The following is a 25735-nucleotide window of genomic DNA, read 5'->3' on the forward strand; positions in this document are numbered from 1 at the left end:
GGAAATAAAGGATCGTAGTTATTCCCCTTGGCCGGAATTAAGGATTTCACCATATTGATTTCTCTAAAACATATGTATACTTTTAAGTTGATAAAACCTTTACGAAAGGCATTCCTGTTTAATCTCCTTTTATCTCTACTTATCATTTCAAGAGTTATCACCCCTAGATAACCCTCCTCCAACACAGAAACGCTCTAGTACGTACATCATACAGACATTTCTGTATTTTCATTATTTTGGAATGCTGCCATAAGTGCCAATCTGAACTTGCATCCATCCTCACGAAGGAGCAATTGTCGAATCCCATTTCTCTCCATGCTAAAACTATAAAGTACTCGCTTTTATCACCATACCCCCAAAGGGTGTAATTTCCATACTCACTTCGTCAACTTCAAGGAAAGTTATTTTAATCCTCATAAGTTAAACCTCGTAAGTTCAACAACAACAAAAAATGGTTGTTTGGCACATTAACTCATTGTACTTTTCTGCCATGAAAACTTAAAAGTTGAACAAGGCTCTCTTCTGTTTACCTGCTTTCCAGCTGTCTACAATATGGCCGTCTTCAAGTCCAATGTAAACAATTTCTTCATGAGCCGTTCCCCTTAAGTAATCCAATTTACCAAATTTACACTTCTAACGATTACTATGATATTGGCATTGTTGATCACTGTTAACTCTTATCCTCGAGTGGCCTCTGGGCCTTGGTAAGTGGGTTTTTTTTTTACAAAGGCGTCACCACATTTTCAAGGCCCAGAGGCCACTCAAGGATAAGGGTTAAAGAGGGTACAGTAGAAATTGGTCAATATAGTAATCATTAGTAATGAAAATTTGGTAAATTTAATAACTTATATGGAACGGCTCATCAAGAACTTATTTACTTTAGATTTGAACACAACCATATTGTAGTCAGCCGGAAAGCAGGAAAACGGAAGACAATTCCACAGGCGTGCAGTTCTAAGAAAGAAGCTTTGTTCATGGAATCTACGTTTAGGTTTAGGCACAGATAAAGAGTGGGGAAAATTATTGATAGTGTTTACAGCTAGACGAGTGTTTCTTGTGAAAGTTTGGCGAGGGGGGACCATAGATTGAAGCTCAGTTGAACACTTTCCATGAAAATAACGATACATCAGAGACAAACTCGCAACATATCTTCTGTGAGATAGAGGTTGCAAGGAGGAGAAAAGGACATCTCCTACGAGGCTACGAAGTCTATTTTGAACTCTATCAAGGCAGGACAAGTCCTTTCTAGCAGCTCCTGCCCAGATGTGGCAACAGTATTCCATCCTTGGACGTACCTGGCTCTTATATAGGTAGAGAATAGCATCAGCAGTGAGATATCTACTGGATCGATAGAAAGATCCCACCATTTTTCCAGCGGCCTTGGCAACAGATTTGATATACGTGTTCCATTTAAGATCAGGAGTAATGGTCAAGCCCAGAAGCTTGTCAAAACTTGAGGCCTCCTGAAGACGAGAGCCATTCATTTCAATTGATGACAAATGTGAATTAGAATGTTGATGATGTAAAGAGAGAAGCTTGGTTTTAGATGCATTAAAAGTAACCAGCCACTCCTTACCCCATTGTACTACGTGCTCAAGATCAGAGGAGAGAGAATTGGAGAGAACTTGGTCGTTTACTGTCTTAGATGTGGTACCATAAATGGTAGTGTCGTCAGCATAAATGTCTACAAATGATGTAAGGATATGATTTGGAAGATCATTAATGTAGATCAGGAAAAGAGTTGGGCCCAGGATGGATCCCTGAGGGACACCGGCATTAATACTGTGAGCTTCTGATTTTTGCCCCTCAACTACTACTCTTATGAACCTATCAGAAAGAAATGATTTAATAATTGAGAAGACTTTTCCAGCTATACCATAGCTAGCGATCTTATGAAGTAAACCTTTATGCCATACCCTATCAAAGGCTTTAGATATGTCAAGAGCAATTGCCCTAGAAAGATTGCCACCGTCGAGAGATTTGCTAATCCTATGCGATATAACTGTAAGGACATCTGCTGTAGATCTAGCAGAACGGAAACCATATTGAGTGTCACTAAGAAGGTTATTTTTGTTGAGATGTTTGATTACTTCTGTATTTAACACAGATTCTAGCAACTTACTCATGACGCACAGGAGACTTATTGGCCTGTACTGAGAGGGGGATGAGCGATCACCTGAATTCTTAAATACAGGGCATACTGATGAGATTTTCCAGGGAGATGGGAAACTATTCTCCTTAAGACAACGTTTAAACAGTTTTGTAAGTATGGGCGCTAATTCAGGTTGAAGTTTTTTGAGTACTATAATTGGAATACCATCAGGGCCAGTTGCTTTACTGGAATCAAGGTTTTTGATTAGCTTCGCAACATCACGTACAGATATACGTATATCACATAGCGTGTTTTCTGATACAGGAGGAAATATTGGGGGTTGGCGGTCTTGGTCGCAAAGGGTAGAATTAGCTGCAAAGTTCTTGACAAAGAGTTTGGCTTTGTCTGATGCTGACGAGATTACCTCAGGTCCATTGATAATAGTTGGGATGGAGCACACGCTTCTGTTCAGGATTCTGTTTGCTATTTGCCAAAACTGGTGGGAACCAAGCCGCTGCTCAGCTACTTTGGACTTAACAGATTGAGCATACAACTCTCTTGCGTTCCTTATTACTTTCTTACAATGGTTGCTGGCAGTCCTGAAAACGGCTTTAGTTTCCATACATCTATTACGTTTGAAGCAGTGGAAAAAGTGATTTCTGTGCGCAATGGCAGCAGCACATTCTGGAGAGAACCATGGCTGGCTGTTAGGTTTTTGCTGAAACTTTTTAGAGGGTATGAAATGGTTATTACTTTGTTAAAAAAGGCCGGTGATTGAATGAAAATCGTCATTATTTTCACATGTCAGAATATGTAAAAAAATCTTTTAAGTATTCATCAAATGTGTTTATTTATTATGTATTGTTATCATTTTTATACGTTTAATTCGAAAAATATAAATATTTTAACAGAGATTTATGAAATGTGTAATAGTTAAAAAAAATACGATTAATAAATTGGTCGCATAACTCTTCCACATTAAAACATATGATAAAACTCGATAATTCGATACATTTTATTTTTATTTGTAATTATTTTTTTACTTGACCAATTTTTTGTATTTTTTTTTTTAATTTATACTAATTTCGACATGACACGTAATAAAGTTTGCACTTGAATTCAATTTCTACCTTTTCTGTTTACAAATTTTATCTTTTCATTTTCTTTCTGGTTTCATAATGTCTTCAGCCATCGGGAATCGTCTTCTACGGCGTTCAGCTTACTATTTTCGACATTTTTTTCGTTATAATTTATAACACCGTTTCTGTTCCGTTTTATATGTTTTCCATCTCGCTTTCCTCGTTATTTTACTTTTTACGCAAAGATTATATTCGTAATCAAAACGCTAAGAAAATGTTTCAAATAACAGAATTCCTGCCAAACGGAGAGTGGCATCTTCCACCCGGACCGAAACCTCGAATCATTCGATCGATTCATATCGCTGACGAAGACGACCACGTTTTTCTTGCTGATCGTGAAAATCGATCAATAATTGAATTGCGCGAATGTGGCCAAATTCTCATCGAATTTCGTTTTGATGATATAAACAACGAAAAGGATGTCTACTTCGAACCTCTCGACATGTGTTCAATCTCACCCGACATTTTAGTGGTTTGCGGTCAGGGGAAGTGCGGCAGAGTAGGTAAAATATTTTTCTTGGAAAGAAAAAAAGTGTATCCGTTTTTAAAAATAAAAAAACTCATCACAAGCGAAAAAATATTTTTTTCTTTGTGTTCGAAAAATGAGTCGATTTTTTGTTGCGATTTCTTTTTGGAAATTCACTGTTTTACAAAAGAAGGCGAAAAAATAAAAACCGTCAAAATTGATGAACTCACAACAGGATCATTCGGCTCAAGTTTGTCTCGAATTCATGTCGATTCCCTGACTGGGAATTTTTGGGCATCAAGTCTGTATGATCGTGTTAAACTCGTTTCTTTTAATTCTGACGGAGAAAAATTTGATTCGGTGGACAAGGGAGAAGAATTTGGGGATTTTTCTATCAATAAATTTGGACATTTGTATTTTGCAACTGAGGAAGGAACTTTTTCTTTATTTCCAGAAAAAAGACTTTTATACAAATTCCCAAAAGAAGCCGAAAAGTATTTTCCCAAAATCTCAGTTTCGGAAGATAAAATACTTGCTTGTGTAAAAAATGATGGAAAAGATTTGATTCTTTTATATTTTATTGAAAACAAATTTTGTAAATTTTGACATTGACTTTTGTTTTAAAAACATTGAAGCAGTCACAAATAAAAAGATTAATTTTCTCTCGCGAATCAATGATCCCCCTTCCGCCAAGTTATTCGTTCACACACTGAACAATACTTCGGCATAAACTGAAGATAACTGCTGGCCGACCTACAACTCCACAAAGGACTGATATCTGGTGTGCACGCAAGAAGAAATATCTACTCTTCTTTTTTCCACCTGGACCAACTTTCTGCTGTCCAAACAAACCTTTTCCAGTTTTGTTTTAAAGGAGGTTTTACTGTTTATTCCGCGCTACATACTACATGCAAACAACAAAATCATGTCTCTCTCTCTCTCTCCTTTCTCTCTTGTCCCTGTCTACTGGACATTAAAGCATTGACAGTTTTCTCTGAAGATAACTGCTGGCCGACCTACAACTCCAGATAGGACTGCTGTCTAACTTACATATCCAAACAAATAACTTCATATTCCTTTTTGCACTCGGACAATCAAACTTTGGGTCGTCGAAATAAAACTTTTTTCTTTTTTTTTTGTTGTTGTTTTAAAAGAATTTAGTTGTTTATTCTGTGCTAGATGTTCACCCTATAAATTATAATATACATGTTCAACCTATAAATTATAATATACGTGTTCGATCTATAAATTATAATATGCATGTTCAACCTATTGATTATAATATACGTGTTCAACTTATCAATTATGTTGCAATTGTTGCGGGACATGATATAATAATACCCTAACTCACTACAAGAAAATAATAGAAACGAATAGAATTGAAGGAAACAAAAACTCAATTGATGGATAAGATAAAGTCGTTTATTTACTGTTGAAAGAATGAATGTTTTAGATATAACATGTGTTCATGTATGCGCGGGTGTAACCATCGTTCGTTGCGGGACTGGTGTTGTAAAAAGAAAAGGAAATGTGTGTTCATCTCAAGTTCGGGTCACTATCGTTTGTTCGCGCGTGGGAAGAGAAGTGAGTAGTAGAAATGAGAATGATAGTCCAGCGTGTAGACAAAGAAAAGGATAGAGGGTTGACGTCAGTTAGCAGTCAGCTACGCAAAGGTGTTCTCAGGGACCAGTTGTAGATAGAGAGAGAAAGAGTGCAAAGGTGTACATACGGTCTGGTAGCTTTTTGTCCCACATAGTAGCAAGTGGTGTGAGGTACGCGCGTGCGCGCGCCTGCCGAATCGGCGGTGGCTAGTGCGCCACCTCGGGAGGCTAGTCTGAAAAAGGAAGAAGCCGCTAATGCTCTTTCTTTTATACTTGTTTCCGGTGGTCTTTTACGTATGTGTGTATTTCCTTTGAAAGCGAAAGTGACGTTGTTCATGCGTGCGTGTATGTGAGTACATGTGTGTACGTTAGCGTGTGTGCATATACACGTGAATGTGAGTGTATGTACGCGAACGTGAATATATTTACGTGTGTGGACGTGGGCGCATATGTATATGACAAGTAATATAGCTTGAAATGTGAATGTGTGTTTTGTGTGTGAATAGAAAAGGCTCGCGCAATACTCCCCTTCCTAGGAAAAAATATATGCAGTGTATATATATATGGATATATATATATATATATATATATATATATATATATATATATATATATATATATATATATATATATATATATATTGTAAGTAAAGTTTTCGGCAATTGATTTTTCGTCCTGCTTTTTTTTTTCTTCTTTTTGAGCTATTGGTGTGGTTGTTTGAAAAAAACGTCAAAAACGGAATGTCAAAAACGTCGTGTGTTCGTAAAAAAAAGTATTTACTTACGCGTGGAAAAGCGTTTACTCTTTTTTTATTTTTAGGCTTACATTTGTTTTTTTTGGTTTTTGTTGTGTGCTGACATGTGCAACGAGTTGCTTGGACAGAGAAGTGAATTGTTTGTTTGGAAGGAAAATTTTTTGTTTCGTGGTGACGTCGTGTGTGTATCCAGTTGACGGTATCTTCGCAAGTGAGTCTGCGGTAATGTGTGCATCGTTTGGACTGGGGCTAGTTGCGCATTCGTTCGTCTTGAACAGGGTTTGGTTGCCGGCTGTCAACGAAACTTCCAAGTTGTGAGTTTATCAGCGTGCGTGGTGCATCTCAACTCGTATTGTTGATTAAACTTCTTCCTATGTGTTGATAGGGATGTTCTGTAATTGTTTCTTTGTTGTTGCATCTGCTGTGCGGGAGAGAATGTATATAGGCCTATGTTATTTTTCTCCTCGGGTTTGTTGCAGGGTAATGTCAGGAAACTGAAAAATGTTTGTCGAGCTCGAATTTCTTTTTTTAATTCGCTATAAAGTCGACAGCTCCGTGTTTATTTTCTGCCGAGTCTGACGAGGGGTTTCGTCATTGTTGTTCGTTGAGGTCCATGTCGGTAGCAGTTCACTTGTTTTTCTTGTTGAAAAGTTCGTTTTTTTTTTTGTTTATCAAATAAAACGCACATCTCGCTCCAAACAATTAATTTCAAAACGGTAGGGTCGCCACGCTTGTTCGTTTCACGTCAGTCGGGCGCCAGTTTGTTGTGGACTTGTGGCATAGGAGGCAATGCTTGTTCGTCTCGCGTTCGGTTGGCACCATTTTGTGGTGGTGGTGGTCAAAATAGGGAAAATGAATTGTCTCGAGGAAGAAACGAACGACGTGTTAAATTGAATTAAACGAACAGGAATTTCTTTCGTGAAAGAAACAAATGAAAGAAAAGTGTACCACACGTGTTTAGTTTGCCGTGCGTCTCTCGTTGTTAGCTGGTTTATTGTTGTAGAGAGAGAGAGTCTGTGTGTGTATGAGTGTTTCGTTCAAAATCATCCATTTCACTTTTAAATAACGGGGTCACCATCTCATTAGGTAGAATGGATGTTTTTAAGTATAACATGTGTTCATGTCCGCGCGGGTGTAACCATCGTTCGTTGCGGGACTGGTGTTCCAAACTGAACGTAAATTTTGTCATTCTTATCTCTTGTCTAAAAATGTTTTGTTATAAAATTTCATTTTTATCACATTTTGCATTTATAAAACTTTGTTTATCTTTTAGGTAGTACTTGCTTGACTTTTCTATTCTTTCAATGTTTCATTTATTAGGTTGACAAAAAAGTTTGTGCTATTTTTAAGTTTAAAGTTCAGATGAAAATATCTTGGCTCAAACAAAAATTTATTGATCGAAATAAGCACCATCAGAATCAACACACTTTTACCAACGCAAAACAAATGCATTTATGCCAGTAACGTGAACATCTTGCGTTCTGGTGGCGATGAAGTCGCTGAAAACGTTTTTGATATCGCTTAGGTTTTTGAAGCATTTCTAACGCAAAAAGTTGTCGAAATGCTTGAAAAAGTGGTAGTCGGTAGTTGAGAGGTCTGGAGAGTATGGCTGGTAAGGCAGAGTTTCGTAGCCAAATTCGTTCAAGTTCTGCATGGTCAATTTAGCAACATGCGTTTGGGTATTGTTGTGGAAGGGAATTAGGTATTTTCTGTTGATTAATGATGGGTGTTATTGTCGAAGTTTCTCATGCATTTCATCTATTAGTGTTTACAGTACTTCTTCGCCGTAGTGGTTTCGCCTGCATTCAGAACAACCTGTAATGGATGAGACCGGTCGCAGACCACCAAAAGTCAGCATGACCTTCTTTGGGTGCAACTCTGGTTTCGGGAAGTGTCGTGAAGCTTCGTCAGCGTCTAACCACTAAGCTGAGCGTCGTCAGTTGTCGTAAAGAACCCACGTTTTATCGCACGTAACAACCCGGTCCAGTTACGTAAAAAAGAGGAAAAATAACACTTCATGACGGCGTTTTTGTTTTTTTGTTTTTTGTTTTTCTGGTTTTCATTCAATTCGCGTGGCATCCATTTATCAAGATTTTTTGCCTTTCAAATCGCTCAAGTGGTTGAAAATCGTCGTATACATTATGTCTAATTCAGAAGTAGATTGGCTTCAACTAAGGTTCTCGTTGATCATTGTCAACATCCAATGGGCGACCACGACACTCGCCATCTTCAAGACTCTCGTTGCCGCCACGAAATTTCTTCAACCATCATTATACTGTGCGTTCAGTAGTTATTCCTGGGCCAAACGCTTCCTTCATATCGTGAGCTTTTTCAGCAGCTTTTCGGCCTAGCTTGAATTGAAATAAAAAAATTGTGCGATTTTGCTTTTTTTAAAAGAAGACAATTGTTTCAAAACGATTGTAATTTAAACGATTAGATAGAGTGAAAAACGCTCTTTAAAATGATATATAAAGTAAAGGTATTATAACGAAACTTATTTGAAAATACATTCTTTGAAATCAAAATTAAAAATTCCGCAAGAATTTTCTTCTCAACCTAATATTTCCGTTTTAACATGGTTTATTTTCTTACATCGCTAAAATATTACTTTTATACTCCAATTCATATTAAATGTCGATGTGATTCTTGGCTATACATACATACATACATACTGTCGTTCCAAAATGGCCTCTACCAAGGCTAGAGATCACGTTACACAGTAATTAATCTCTTTTCAAAACCTGTTTTGTTTAACTACGGTTCGGTTGTGAGCGTGTTAAGGCTGAAACGAAAATATAAATAGTTTTTTCTTTTTTTTTTTTTCTTCTGGTTGTGTCAGTTTGCGCGTATTTGAAGCGGACTTTATATTATTTGCGTTTACTTCTTAAGACTTATAACAGCAAAAGGTTTGTAAAAATTTCATTATTATTTTCTCTCTCTCTCTCTCTCTCTCTCTCTCTCTCTCTCTCTCTCTCTCTCTCTCTCTCTCCCACGATGAGAAATGTGACACAATGGTCAAAAATGGGAACGAAAAGCCAGAGCCCCCGAGCAGGGGCACTATGACTTACAAAAAGTGCCTGGACAGCTCAATCGGCATTTCTCAGTGGAGGTACCTCAGACGATTAACAATAAACTAACCATCTTTTCAAGTCGAAAATGTAAAGCTGGGGAGGATGGTTCTCCTGGGACTGCACAGCACTGCATATTCTGTAATCATTATTTTCTCAAACAGAAAAACTATATGATTTAATGTTATATCCTATTGCAACGCCACCATCTTTTCCCTAATTTGATGTAAAACAATATCTTTAAAATAATTCTAAAATAAACATAAAGTTGTTAAAATAATTTTGAAAAGTTAAAAATCAATTCACCAGAATGCATTTTAATTTTGTTCCGATTAAACGATAGCGTGTGTGTTATTTTGTGTGTAACACGTACATCTTTTTTCTTTCTAGTGACTGTCGTTTAATTGTTATGATCTTCCATTTCTTGTAATAAATACGTTTACCAAGAATTTTTCATAAATTTTTGTTTCGCTAATAGCTGAAAAGAATATATATATATATATATATATATATATATATATATATATATATATATATATATTGATCACCATATATATTTTATATATTACTAACAAGCTCTACCTATGTATCAGTGGCGGCTCGTGCCTGGTGCTACAGAACTGCATCACCCCAAGTCATTTCTACTCAATATTATCGATACACGTTAAAAAGAATACGTTTATTTTCTATGTGATGATATATCATATTAATAATTATATATATATATATATATATATATATATATATATATATATATATATATATATATATATATCCTGAATTTTAATATCGATAACTGTGCCGATACTCATGGAAGCATAAAAGTAAAACTTAGCTTGGAGCTGCGAAATTCACAGTTACACATTCTTAGTGAAGTTCGCTTATGCGCATGCCCGATCTAGACTGCCAATATGATCCAATCTGGAGCTGTAGTTTTCGCAGTTCTAAACGCTCATGAAATGCGGTGTTTGCGCGTTTTCGCTTATTTGTTTTAAGAGGCTTGTTTACAAATGTTTTCTTTTTATTATTATTATTATTATTATTATTATTATTATTATTATTATTATTATTATTATTATTAAAAAGTGTAACGTGTTCTTGTAAAAAAAATCTCCACATTAAAAAAAAATCCCACACTTTTAAATGCGATTTAAGCAGACAAAAATATACAATATGCCAGACTTTTTTTTAATTAAAGTGTTCGGGGTTTTAGCTTTGAAGCTACCAATGCGACTAATGTTATTTATTATTTTTTTTTACTCATATGGCTTATTTTGTTTGTGTTTTTAAGTAGTTTGAAATCTATTTATTTTGTAGTAGTTAAACTTTACAGAATAAAAAATATTTACATTTTTTCTATAGAAAAGCGGAGAAAATTTTATTTTTAAAATACATTTTAGTTAGAAATGTTTTTAACTGATGTATATATAAATATATATATATACATATATATACACAACCATATATATAGACACATATGTATATGTACACACCCATATATATATACACACACACATACATACGCACACATATATATACACACATATATATAACTACACACACACACATATATATATACAAACACACACATATATATACACATATATATATATACATACACATATATACACACACATAATTATACACACATATATACACACATATATATATACAAACACACATATATACACACATATATATATATACAAACACACATATATATACACACGCATGTATATACACACGATACATAGACACACACACATATACATACACACATATATATACACACACATGTATATACACACACATATATATACACACATATATACCCATATATATATATACACACATATATATACACACATATATATATACACACATATATATATACACACATATATATAAACAGACATATATAAACACACACACCTATATACACACAAATATATATACACACACATATATGCGCCCTCCACACACATATTTAGCATTTATTTACCTCCCACAAGGATAATATAAGAAGTTTTACACTTTGCACAAAGTTTTTTAAATTAAAATATGCAATAACAAAACAAGTATGTAAAACTGTTTTTATGATAAGCCCAGTAAATAGCAAAGTTTGTTTTTATTTTTGTATAAAAAGTTGTAAAAAGACTTGTAAATGTAATTATGTATATTTTAATTTTTTTTGTTTGCTCATAGTACAAACATGTAAACTTTTTATTCTATATTTTATTTACAATTTTTGTTATAAACACATATTTTTAAATTTTAAATAAAACTGTTATCCAATAAAATCATTTTAAATGGTAAACTCCTAACTTTACCATCGTTTGCAGGCAAGTAAATTTCAAAGATTTTGTTTTTATGAAAAAATAAATTATTAAAAAATTGTAGATAAAATGTATTTAAAAAAATGTTTTTCGTTTGTTTTGCCTGCGGAAAAAGCCCATAAAATTTTATTTAATCTGTAAAGTTTAAAAGAAATATATTTGTATATTTTTTTATTACTCTGCAAAGTGTACACAATTTAAAATAGTGTTTTTTAATTCAAATGTTTCTGCCTTTTACCCCTTTTCGGCGGCTTATAATGGCAAAGTTAAAAATTTGTATTAAAAAACAATTTTAATGACAAGCTTATTTTGTTATACGCCTATTTTTAATTAACAACAAGCTTTTTATAAATAAAACTGTTTTTAAATAGTAAAACTTTTTTTGTTAATAAAAATCTGTGACCTAAAAGTTATAAAAGTATGATTCAACTCTGTTAGAACTTCCGGTTCAGTTGAATAGCAAAACGAGGATCGCGTAAGCATTGTATTCCTTCTACCCTAATTGATATTCTACTAATAGACTACCTAGTACTTACTTTTTCCAACACAATTGATATAAAAAGAATTTAACCAGCATTCTATATATATATAATATGTAATATTATTATGTAATATATACATATGTAAGCATTCTATATCCATACGCCACAAGGTGAAACTTTAACATACATAAATAGAGTTCATGAAAATGTTCAAGCATTAAAAAACTGGCACTGAAATTCAGTCAACATCATATGTAAATGAGACCGTTGCAGAAGCGACAGGAATTCTGAAATATTTGGACGATGACAATTTCATATTTTGATTTGAGCTATTTCATAAAATTATGTCTCATGTTAAAATTATTTCTCGGGAAATTAGCATATATAAAGTCAACGAATACATAACAAATTTCAAAACTGCTATTTTAGAGATGAGAAACACCAAATACTGTGAAAACCCTTCACAAACACTCAAGGGCGAAGTTAAAGAAGTGTGTGACTATATATCTGTTGATATAATGGACAGATATTCTGCCACTAAACATTTAATACTTGCAAAATTGTTTCACAAGATAAGCTTTGCTATTTTTAAGAAAAAAAATACCTACAGAAGAGATATCCTTGACAACTGAAGCATATCTCATGATTGATCAAGAAAAGTTTGAAACTGAGCTAGAAATATTTTATAGTAGGTCAGATATCCATGAGTATTGCAAAGTAATTGATATCCTGAAATTTATTTTAGGAAACAATTTAAACAATGTCTTAGTGAAATAACAAAACTAATAAAAATTATCTTGACATTTCCCATTGCTACATCAGAGACAGAACGTTGTTTTTCAACTCTGAAAAGAATAAAACTTTTCTAAGGAACACCATGGATTGCGAAAGACTAAATGCACTTGCAGTGCTTTCAATTGAAAAAAAGTTCTTCAGCAGTCATTCAGAAGTTAAGGAGTAAATTATCAATCTTTTCTCACAAATTAAAACAAGAAGAATGGAGTTTACTTTCAAATGAATGTAATAAGTAAAATATTTAAAATATTTACATCTATTTAGGATTCCTTTAAGTTATTGTATTTTTATACGTGTGCATACGTATAAATTATATTTTTTATGTTTGTTTTATTTTTACACAATATTAAAACAATAGGTATTTTTTAAAACAACATCCCCAATAATCTAAGGCACGAGCCGCCACTGCTATGTATTGAGCATTTTTGAAGTAAATACTTAAAGTTTATGCATAAATTTATACTTTTGTATATTAATTTTATATGAGTAAATGGAGTAGTTATATATATATATATATATATATATATATATATATATATATATATATATATATATATATATATATAACCTCCAGAATGTGAGAGAATATATAATTATTTCCACAGCAAGACAACGTATAAGCTCACAAGAGCAATGACAGCCAAAACACTGGAAGTTCAAGACTTTAGTTTCACCCTCATTTGGGCTCATCAGTTAGACACATCCGAACACGGGATTCGAAACCCGAGGCATATATATATATATATATATATATATATATATATATATATATATATATATATATATATATATATATATATATGGGTATTTTTTGTTTATATCCGTTAGAAGCGCTGAGTGAAATTTTAAGAATAAAATACATATAAATACGTTTGAAGCCACAAACTGCAACGCGAAATTTTTTATAAAATAAACGAGTGTTTATTTTTTAAAGAAATATATATTTTAAAAAAATTCGCGTTACAAGTTTTTACTTCAAACGTATTTATGCGTATTTTATTCTTCAAATTTCACTCAGCGCTTCTAAAGGATATAAACAAAAAAAAAACTACCCAGATTTTCAAAATGCGCGACCACGCGTCACCTATCCGGTTTCATAAAAACCCTGCAGTTAACAACATCACGTGGACTCTTCATCGAACTATCTTCCACTCTGCATCATATCGAAGAAAAAGAGAAAAAAAAAAGATTGACAAAGGAGTCTTACTCCGAAATATATTTCTTAAAAAATAAACACTCGTTTATTTTATAAAAAATTTCGCGTTGCAGTTTTTGGCTTCAAAAGTATTTATACGTATTTTATTCTTCAAATATAATATATATATATGTGTGTGTGTGAGAGTGTGTGTTTGTGTGTGTACAATCAACGTAATATATATATATATATATATATATATATAAATATATATATATATATATATAAATATATATATATATATATATATATATATATATGCCGCTCCCTATTTGGAGGTACGAAATTGGTAAAAGGGATAATTATTCCCAACTCGTATTTAGGTAAAAATGCGCTTTCGTATGAATAATTGAATTCATTCAAAACATATTCAAACAAACGCAAATAAATAACCTATCTGTGTGTGTGTGTGTGTGTGTGTGTGTGTGTGTGTGTGTGTGTGTGTGTGTGTGTGTGTGTGTGTGTGTGTGTGTGTGTTAATTTTTTTTTATATTGTCATCTTGTCATTGCCTGTGATGTTGATATGAAAGAGAAAGGGTTGACATGTTTCAAAATATATTTTACAAACTTTTAATCATTTACTTACACTAATTTCAGTGCTTGTTAAGATAGAGTCGACTGATCAACATTTTAATTTGTGGTTTTAATAATAACTAGCAAGGGGTACCCGGCGTTGCCCGGGTGTTTGTAGGTGTGTGTGTGTGTGTGTGTGTGTGTGTGTGTGTGTGTGTGTGTGTGTGTGTGTGTGTGTGTGTGTGTGTGTGTGTGTGGTGTTAAATAAAAAAGAAACCGGGGGGTAGGATCGAAGCCGAAGCCCTGAGGCGAAATTTGAAAATAAAATCGGCCAGCCAGAATAAAGCATTGTTATAAGCGAATAAGTGAAAGATGTTTGAAAGTCGTCGAGCGTTACGACGACGACGACGATGACGATGTAAGCATTGTAATAAGCGAAGTAAGAAAAATCAAAACATCGAAAAAAAAACACAAAAAAAACTAACGTAAGACAAACGAACGATGAAAACATAAAAACGAACACGTGAAAAATGGCTTAAATAAGCCTGTTTCGATATTAAAATTTAAAAAATCGGTGAGTACCCGTTTTTTTTTTCGGTGTCGCTAAGAATACGCGACGTAAAAAAAAAACAGGTGGGTACTCGGGTGTTTTTGGGTGTCGCTAAGAATAAGCGAAGTAAAAAAAAAAAAAAAAAACAGGAAATCGAACGTTACGTGAAAAATGGTATAAATAATACAGGGTTCAATATTTAAATTTAAAAAATCGAAAAAAATAAAACATCTCACACTACTATTCGAACCCACAACTTTTAGATAATGAACCTTAACTTAAGGCCTTAATTACCTGGGCTAAACCAACGCATCTGAAATTTGGTCGGTTTTTCAACTATTTAAAGTAAATCAGGTCACGACGTCATGACGTCATCTGTCGAAAATTGTCGATTTCGGGGTGAAAAAGTTAACGTCTCTCTCTCTCTCTCTCTCTCTCTCTCTCTCTCTCTCTCTCTCTCTCTCTCTCTCTCTCTCTCTCTCGCTCTCTCTCGCTCTCTCTCTCTCTCCCACGATGAGAAATGTGACACAAGGGTCAAAAGTGGGAGCGAAAAGCCAGAGCCCCCGAGCAGGGGCACTATGACTTGCAAAAAGTGCCTGGACAGCTCCATCGGCATTCCTCAGTGGAGGTACCTAAGACGATTAACAATAAACTAACCTTCTTTTCAAATCGAAAACGTAAAGCCAGGGAGGATGGTTCTCCTGAGACTGCACAGGACTGCATATTCTGTAATCATTATTTTCTCAAACAGAAAAACTATATGATTTAATGTTATATCCTATTGCAACGCCACCATATATATCTATATACACACACATATATATACACACATACATATACACAAACATATATATACACACATGTATATACCCATATATATACACACACATATATATACACATATATATATACACACATACATATATATATACACACACATATATATAAACACACATATATATATACACACACATATATATACACACACACACATATACACAGACACACATATATACACACAAACATATATATATACACACACATATATACACCCCCACACACACATATGTATGTGTGTGTGTGGGTATATATATATATATATATATATATATATATATATATATATATATATATATATATATATATATATATATAAGCTTTAGCATTTATTTACCTCCCACGAGGACAATGTAAGAAGTTTTACACTTTGAACAAAGTTTTTTAAATTAAAATGTGCAATAACAAAACAAGTATGTAAAACTGTTTTTATAATAAGCCCAGTAAATAGCAAAGTTTGTTTTTATTTTTATATAAAAAGTTGTAAAAAGACTTGTAAATGAAATTATGTATCTTTACATTTTTTTGTTTGCTCATAGTACAAACATGTAAACTTTTTTATTCTATATTTTATTCATAATTTTTGTTATAAACATACATTTTTAAATTTTAAATAAAACTGTTATCCAATAAAACCAGTTTTACATGGTAAACTCCTAACTTTACCATTGTTTGGGGGCAAGTAAATTTCAAAGATTTTCTTTTTATGAAAAATAAATTATTAAAAAATTGTAGATAAAATGTATTTAAAAATATTTTTGCCTGTTTTGCCTGCGGAAAAAGCCCGTAAAATTTTATTTAATCTGTAAATTTTAAAAGAAATATATTTGTATTTTTTTATTACTCTGTAATGTGTACACAATTTAAAATAGTGTTTTTTAATTCAAATGTTTCTGCGTATTACCCCTTTTTCGACGGCTTATAATGGCAAAGTTAAAAATTTGTATTAAAAAACAATTTTAATGACAAGCTTATTTTGTTATACGCCTATTTTCAATTAACAACAAGCTTTTTATAAATAAACCCGTTTTTAAATAGTAAAACTTTTTCGTTAATAAAAATCTGTGACCTAAAGGTTATAAAAGTATGATTCAACTCAGTTAGAACTTCCGGTTCAGTTGAATAGCAAAACGAGGATCGCGTAAACATTGTATTCCTTCTACCCTAATTGATATTCATCTACCACTAAACATTTAATACTTGCAAAATTGTTTTACAAGATAAGCTTTGCTAGTTTTAAGAAAAAACTACCTACAGAAGAGATATCCTTGACAACTGAAGCATATCTCATGATTGACAAAGAAAAGTTTGAAACTGAGCAAGAAATATTTTATAGTAGGTCAGATATCCATGAGTATTGCAAAGTAATTGATCTCCTGAAATTTATTTTGGAAAACAATTTAAACAATCATTCAGCAGTTAAGGAGAAAATTATCAATCTTTTCTCACAAATTAAAAAAAAGAAGAATGGAGTTTACTTTCAAATGAATGTAATAAGTAAAATATTTAAAATATTTACATCTATTTAGTCTTTAAGTTATTGTATTTTTATACGTGTGCATACGTATAAATTACATTTTTTATGTTTGTTTTATTTTTACACAATATTAAAACAATAGGTATTTTTTTAAAACATCACCCCCAATAATCTTAGGAACGAGCCGCCACTGCTATGTATTGAGCACTTTTGAAGTAAATACTTAAAGTTTACGCATAAATTTATACTTTTGTATATTAATTTTATGTGAGTAAATGAAGTATATATATATATATATATATATATATATATATATATATATATATATAACCTTCAGAATGTGAGAGAATATATAAATATTTCCACAGCAAGACAACGTCGAAGCTCACAAGAGCCATGACAGCCAAAACACTTGAAGTTCAAGACTTTAGTTTCGCCCTCATTTGGGCTCATCAGTTAGATACATCCGAACACTGGATTCAAAACCCGAGGCATATATATATATATATATATATATATATATATATATATATATATATATATATATATATATATATATATATATGGGTATTTTTGTTTATATCCATTAAAAGCGGTGAGTGAAATTTGAAGAATAAAATACATATAAATACGTTTGAAGCCACAAACTGCAACGCGAAATTTTTTATAAGATAAACGAGTGTTTATTTTTAAAGAAATATATCTTATTAAAAATTTCGCGTGGCAGGTTTTGGCTTAAAACGTATTTCTGCGTATTTTATTCTTCAAATTTCACTCAGCGCTTATAAAGGATATAAACAAAAAAAACTACCCAGATTTTCAAAATGCGCGACCACGCGTCACCTATCCGGTTTCGTAAAAACCCCGCAGTTAACAACATCACGTGGACTCTTCATCGAACTATCTTCCACTCTGCATCATATCGAAGAAAAAGAGAAAAAAAAAAGATTGACAAAGGAGTCTTACTCCGAAATATATTTCTTAAAAAATAAACACTCGTTTATTTTATAAAAAATTTGCGTTGCAGTTTTTGGCTTCAAACGTATTTATACGTATTTTATTCTTCAAATATAATATATATATGTGTGTTTGTGTGTGAGTGTGTGTGTTTGTGTGTGTACAATCAACGTAATATAAATATATGTATATATATATATATATATATATATACATATATATATATATATACATATATATATATATATATATATATATATATATATATATATATATATATATAATATATATATATGCCGCTCCCTATTTGGAGGTACGAAATTGATAAAAGGGAAAATTATTCCCAACTCGTATTTAGGTAAAAATGCGCTTTCGTATGAATAATTGAATTCATTCAAAACATTTTCAAACAAACGCAAATTAATAACCTATCTGTCTGTGTGTGTGTGTGTGTGTGTGTTAATTTTTTTTTATATTGTCATCTTGTCATTGCCTGTGATGTTGATATGAAAGAGAAAGGGTTGACATGTTTCAAAATATATTTTACAAACTTTTAATCATTTACTTACACTAATTTCAGTGCTTGTTAAGATAGAGTCGACTGATCAACATTTTAATTTGTGGTTTTAATAATAACTAGCAAGGGGTACCCGGCGTTGCCCGGGTGTTTGTAGGTGTGTGTGTGTGTGTGTGGTGTTAAATAAAAAAGAAACCGGGGGGTAGGATCGAAGCCGAAGCCCTGAGGCGAAATTTGAAAATAAAATCGGCCAGCCAGAATAAAGCATTGTTATAAGCGAATAAGTGAAAGATTTTTGAAAGTCGTCGAGCGTTACGACGACGACGACGATGACGATGTAAGCATTGTAATAAGCGAAGTAAGAAAAATCAAAACATCGAAAAAAAAACACAAAAAAAACTAACGTAAGACAAACGAACGATGAAAACATAAAAACGAACACGTGAAAAATGGCTTAAATAAGCCTGTTTCGATATTAAAATTTAAAAAATCGGTGGGTACCCGTTTTTTTTTTCGGTGTCACTAAGAATACGCGAAGTAAAAAAAAACAGGTGGGTACTCGGGTGTTTTTGGGTGTCGCTAAGAATAAGCGAAGTAAAAAAAAAAAAAAAAAAAAAACAGGAAAACGAACGTTACGTGAAAAATGGTTTAAATAATACAGGGTTCAATATTTAAATTTAAAAAATCGAAAAAAATAAAACATCTCACACTACTATTCGAACCCACAACTTTTAGATAATGAACCTTAACTTAAGGCCTTAACTACTTGGGCTAAGCCAACGCATCTGAAATTTGGTCGGTTTTTAAACTATTTAAAGTAAATCAGGTCATGACGTCATCTGACGCATGCGTTGTTGACCCACCCCCCCTGTCGAAAATTGTCGATTTCGGGGTGAAAAAGTTAACGTTTCTCTCTCTCTCTCTCTCTCTCTCTCTCTCTCTCTCTCTCTCTCTCTCTCTCTCTCTCTCTCTCTCTCTCTCTCTCGCTCTCTCTCTCGCTCTCTCTCTCTCTCCCACGATGAGAAATGTGACACAAGGGTCAAAAGTGGGAGCGAAAAGCCAGCGCCCCCGAGCAGGGGCACTATGACTTGCAAAAAGTGCCTGGACAGCTCCATCGGCATTCCTCAGTGGAGGTACCTAAGACGATTAACAATAAACTAACCTTCTTTTCAAATCGAAAGTGTAAAGCCAGGGAGGATGGTTCTCCTGAGACTGCACAGGACTGCATATTCTGTAATCATTATTTTCTCAAACAGAAAAACTATATGATTTAATGTTATATCCTATTGCAACGCCACCATATATATCTATATACACACACATATATATACACACATACATATACACAAATATATATATACACACATATATATACCCATATATATACACACACACATATATATACAGACACACATATATACACAGACACACATATATACACACAAACATATATATATATACACACATATATACACCCCCACACACACATATGTATGTGTGTGTGTGGGTATATATATATATATATATATATATATATATATATATATATATATATATATATATAAGCTTTAGCATTTATTTACCTCCCACGAGGACAATGTAAGAAGTTTTACACTTTGAACAAAGTTTTTTAAATTAAAATGTGCAATAACAAAACAAGTATGTAAAACTGTTTTTATAATAAGCCCAGTAGATAGCAAAGTTTGTTTTTATTTTTATATAAAAAGTTGTAAAAAGACTTGTAAATGAAATTATGTATCTTTACATTTTTTTGTTTGCTCATAGTACAAACATGTAAACTTTTTTATTCTATATTTTATTCATAATTTTTGTTATAAACATACATTTTTAAATTTTAAATAAAACTGTTATCCAATAAAACCAGTTTTACATGGTAAACTCCTAACTTTACCATTGTTTGGGGGCAAGTAAATTTCAAAGATTTTGTTTTTATGAAAAATAAATTATTAAAAAATTGTAGATAAAATGTATTTAAAAAAATTTTTGCGTTTTTTTTGCCTGCGGAAAAAGCCCGTAAAATTTTATTTAATCTGTAAAGTTGAAAAGAAATATATTTGTATTTTTTTATTACTCTGTAATGTGTACACAATTTAAAATAGTGTTTTTTAATTCAAATGTTTCTGCGTATTACCCCTTTTTCGACGGCTTATAATGGCAAAGTTAAAAATTTGTATTAAAAAACAATTTTAATGACAAGCTTATTTTGTTATACGCCTATTTTCAATTAACAACAAGCTTTTTATAAATAAACCCGTTTTTAAATAGTAAAACTTTTTCGTTAATAAAAATCTGTGACCTAAAGGTTATAAAAGTATGATTCAACTCAGTTAGAACTTCCGGTTCAGTTGAATAGCAAAACGAAGATCGCGTAAACATTGTATTCCTTCTACCCTAATTGATATTCATCTGCCACTAAACATTTAATACTTGCAAAATTGTTTTACAAGATAAGCTTTGCTAGTTTTAAGAAAAAACTACCTACAGAAGAGATATCCTTGACAACTGAAACATATCTCATGATTGACAAAGAAAAGTTTGAAACTGAGCAAGAAATATTTTATAGTAGGTCAGATATCCATGAGTATTGCAAAGTAATTGATCTCCTGAAATTTATTTTGGAAAACAATTTAAACAATCATTCAGCAGTTAAGGAGAAAATTATCAATCTTTTCTCACAAATTAAAAAAAAGAAGAATGGAGTTTACTTTCAAATGAATGTAATAAGTAAAATATTTAAAATATTTACATCTATTTAGTCTTTAAGTTATTGTATTTTTATACGTGTGCATACGTATAAATTACATTTTTTATGTTTGTTTTATTTTTACACAATATTATCACAATAGGTATTTTTTTAAAACAACACCCCCAATAATCTTAGGCACGAGCCGCCACTGCTATGTATTGAGCACTTTTGAAGTAAATACTTAAAGTTTACGCATAAATTTATACTTTTGTATATTAATTTTATGTGAGTAAATGAAGTATATATATATATATATATATACATATATATATATATATAACCTACAGAATGTGAGAGAATATATAAATATTTCCACAGCAAGACAACGTCGAAGCTCACAAGAGCCATGACAGCCAAAACACTTGAAGTTCAAGACTTTAGTTTCGCCCTCATTTGGGCTCATCAGTTAGATACATCCGAACTCTGGATTCAAAACGAGGCATATATATATATATATATATATATATATATATATATATATATATATATATATATATATATATATATATATATATATATATATATGGGTATTTTTTGTTTATATCCATTAGAAGCGGTGAGTGAAATTTGAAGGATAAAATACATATAAATACGTTTGAAGCCACAAACTGCAACGCGAAATTTTTTATAAGATAAACGAGTGTTTATTTTTTAAAGAAATATATCTTATTAAAAATTTCGCGTGGCAGGTTTTGGCTTAAAACGTATTTCTGCGTATTTTATTCTTCAAATTTCACTCAGCGCTTCTAAAGGATATAAACAAAAAAAACTACCCAGATTTTCAAAATGCGCGACCACGGGTCACCTATCCGGTTTCATAAAAAAAACCGCAGTTAATAACATCACGTGGACTCTTCATCGAACTATCTTCCACTCTGTATCATATCGAAGAAAAAGAGAAAAAAAAAGATTGTCAAAGGAGTCTTACTCCGAAATATATTTCTTAAAAAATAAACACTCGTTTATTTTATAAAAATTTCGCGTTGCAGTTTTTGGCTTCAAACGTATTTATACGTATTTTATTCTTCAATTTAATATATATATATGTGTGTTTGTGTGTGTACAATCAACGTAATATATATATATATATATATATATATATATATATATATATATATATATATATATATATATATATATATATATATATATATATAAAACAATATATATGCCACTCCCTATTTGGAGGTACGAAATTGGTAAAAGGGATAATTATTCCCAACTCGTATTTAGGTAAAAATGCGCTTTCGTAAGAATAATTGACTTCATTCAAAACATATTCAAACAAACGCAAATAAATAACCTATCTGTCTGTGTGTGTGTGTGTGTGTGTGTGTGTGTGTGTGTGTGTGTGTGTGTGTGTGTGTGTGTGTGTGTGTGTGTGTGTGTGTGTGTGTGTGTGTGTGTGTTAATTTTGTTTATTTTTGTTATGGTTATTAGAATTATTACAATTGATATTTGTTAATAGAATTGTTATTTATTTATAGAATTATTGGTAAAGTTAAGTCAGCATCATTAACTCTTTCAGTTGTATATTAGCACTAGCAGAAAGACCTGATATTGCCCGTGATTTAATGAAAATCTACAAATATTCTCAACTTCCAGTATCTATTATCACTGAAATCGGTGAAATCGTCAAGTTTTCAAGCAAATCGATCGCTTGCCTACTCTAGTTGGGAACCTACCTCGATGCACCGGGAGGAAGATTCACATGTCTCTTCTTCGCAGTGACTTAGTCCACAATACATTGTAGTCGATATTGCACTGTAGATAACACACTGTTGATATCATAAAAATTTTTATATATAATGGTTTGAATTAAAGAAAAAATGCTTAAGTCAAGTATCATGGTTCAAGTATAGTTTAAACAGAAACATTGATTTTGAATGCGACGCTGTCTTAATAAAGAACATACCATTGATTTTATATGCCAGTCTTCTCTGCTTGTGCGGAAATAAAACTTTTCAAATGTTAAGCTGTATAAGGGTTTTAACTTTAGTCAAAGTCGTACTGTTCTTTTTTTTTAATCGAATTTATTCGGTTATGTAATTTTTGATAGTTATTAGAGGCATTCCGATACACAAAATTGTCTAAGAACAATCCTAGATACATAAAGTACATTTGTGTGAGTTCTTTTTTAATCGGCCTGGCTGTTTCGGAGTGCATAGGGAACGAACGAACACACACACAGAGAATGCCTTCTACAAGAAGTAAATAGATGTTTTACCAGTTTACTATATATATTTTCTCTGTCTGTCTGTCTCCATATTTTCAAACTCTATCTCTACCGAAACTAAAAGTCGTAAAGCGGAGTTAGGGGCCTCAAATGATTGGATTTTTTATAGACCGTTCTTTTATGGGTCTTTAGCTGGTTAAAATAGTTTATGGGGTCAAAAAGGAGTCAACATTGAAAAAAATTGTTTTACATTTTGTACATTTATCTTAGTTTATTTTTAAACAGTTCATATGCGTACCAAGTGGTAACGTCATGAGTTTTGAATGCAACAGTTCTGCTTCGGTTTCGATTCTAGCTAATGGTACCCAAATACTTTTCTTTTTTTATTTTTGAAATCATGACTATAATTATACATACGAAATCCGGAAAAATTAAAATATCATATTTTAGCGTATTTTATGATCGGGCAAAGCCGGGCGCCCACACCCCGCTAGTGAAATGTAATTATCTTTTTATTACATGTTAACGCTTCCTCTTTAAAAATGCCTAAATTTTTTATCGGTTCTTATTTCGAATTTGACTAAATTAATTTTTTTAAAAATACATACAAATAATGTACGTACTTGTCACGGAACAAAGATGCCATATTCCAAAATTAATGTAAATCTATATATCTATAAAAGTGAACGTCTGTCTGTCTGTCTGTCTGTCTGTCTGTCTGTCTGTGTACATTACCTACAGACTCGAAATTTGATATACAGGGTACTGAAATTTGGAAAAATCGATGTGATCGGTTTTCGGCCAGAAATTTCGCTGTTAAGGGGTCAACGTTCAACGATTTGAACTTTGAGAACTCTACGAAATTCTTCCGACAATTTGGGGTCTAAACACTTGAAATTTTAGATATAGGTTCCTTGGACATGGATCTAACTTAATAACTCGATGTGAGCCCACAACAATAAATGTTAAGGGGTCATAATAGGGGTCAAATTTTAAAAAAATTGACCTTTTTTTTGTTTTTTTTGTTTGTTTGGGGGGGTGCTCAGCATACACCTCCAAACACCCGGGCAACGCCAGGCACCCATGCTAGTATATCAATAAGTTTTTTTGTTTTTTTTTTAATCTAAGAAGATCAAATTTAATGATAAGCGAGACGGAACCATCATGTTTTTTTTTTTTAAATATGTAAAAATTCAAGGGCGGCTACTCAATCCCACTACTAAGATTTTGTATCCAAAATATTAAAAATTATTAATCGCTAAACATCGTAAATTATAATTTTCTTAGTTTAAACACACTACTTGATCAATTTGTATGATTTTTGGAATATGATTTCTTCATTTCGTGACAAGTACGTTCATCATAAAAAATGTATATATTATTTATTTATTTATTTATTTATTTAAGTCGAATTCTGAATAAGACCTTCCTATTCCCCACCCACTCTCCATATCTACTAAAAATATATCTTCCTTAAAAAAATTATGTTTTAAAACGCTATCTTGTCGAAGATAGATGATCATTACTGCCAGGTAACTCTGGAATGGGTGATCATTTTACGTTAAATTTGTATGCGAAATTACCCCCCCCACACACACACACATTCTACAATTATTTTTGTTCGTTTAATTTACCATTAGTTTTTTTAATCAGTTTATATGTAATCGAATAAAGATCTGATCTTTAATTTATTAATCTAAAGTTAATAAAAAAAATATTGTCATCTTGTCATTGCCTGTGATGTTGCTATGAAAGAGAAAGGGTTGACATGTTTCAAAATATATTTTACAAACTTTTAATCATTTACTTACACTAATTTCAGTGCTTGTTAAGATAGAGTCGACTGATCAACATTTTAATTTGTGGTTTTAATAATAACTAGCAAGGGGTACCCGGCGTTGCCCGGGTGTTTGTAGGTGTGTGTGTGTGTGTGGTGTTAAATAAAAAAGAAACCGGGGGTAGGATCGAAGCCGAAGCCCTGAGGCGAAATTTGAAAATAAAATCGGCCAGCCA

The 25735-nt window shown here is 32.1% G+C and overlaps 1 protein-coding gene across 2 annotated transcripts in view; it reads left to right on the forward strand.

The window, feature by feature from the left end:
* LOC145279630 (uncharacterized) overlaps window positions 1-25735 on the forward strand; it is a 45500-nt gene that overhangs the window by 12643 nt on the left and 7122 nt on the right. Inside the window, exon 1 of one of the 2 annotated variants that reach the window (XM_080130846.1) lies at window positions 8103-8958. The exons of the other annotated variant lie outside the window; for it this stretch is intronic. The gene's annotated coding sequence lies outside the window, so the exon portion shown is untranslated. Of the gene's footprint in view, window positions 1-8102; window positions 8959-25735 lie in introns of those variants that run through there. 2 annotated transcript variants of the gene reach the window in all.

Source organism: Euprymna scolopes, chromosome 7, assembly GCF_053919585.1.
Source record: "Euprymna scolopes isolate OS-2025 chromosome 7, ASM5391958v1, whole genome shotgun sequence".
In the NCBI taxonomy this organism is placed as follows: Eukaryota; Metazoa; Mollusca; class Cephalopoda; order Sepiida; family Sepiolidae; genus Euprymna; species Euprymna scolopes.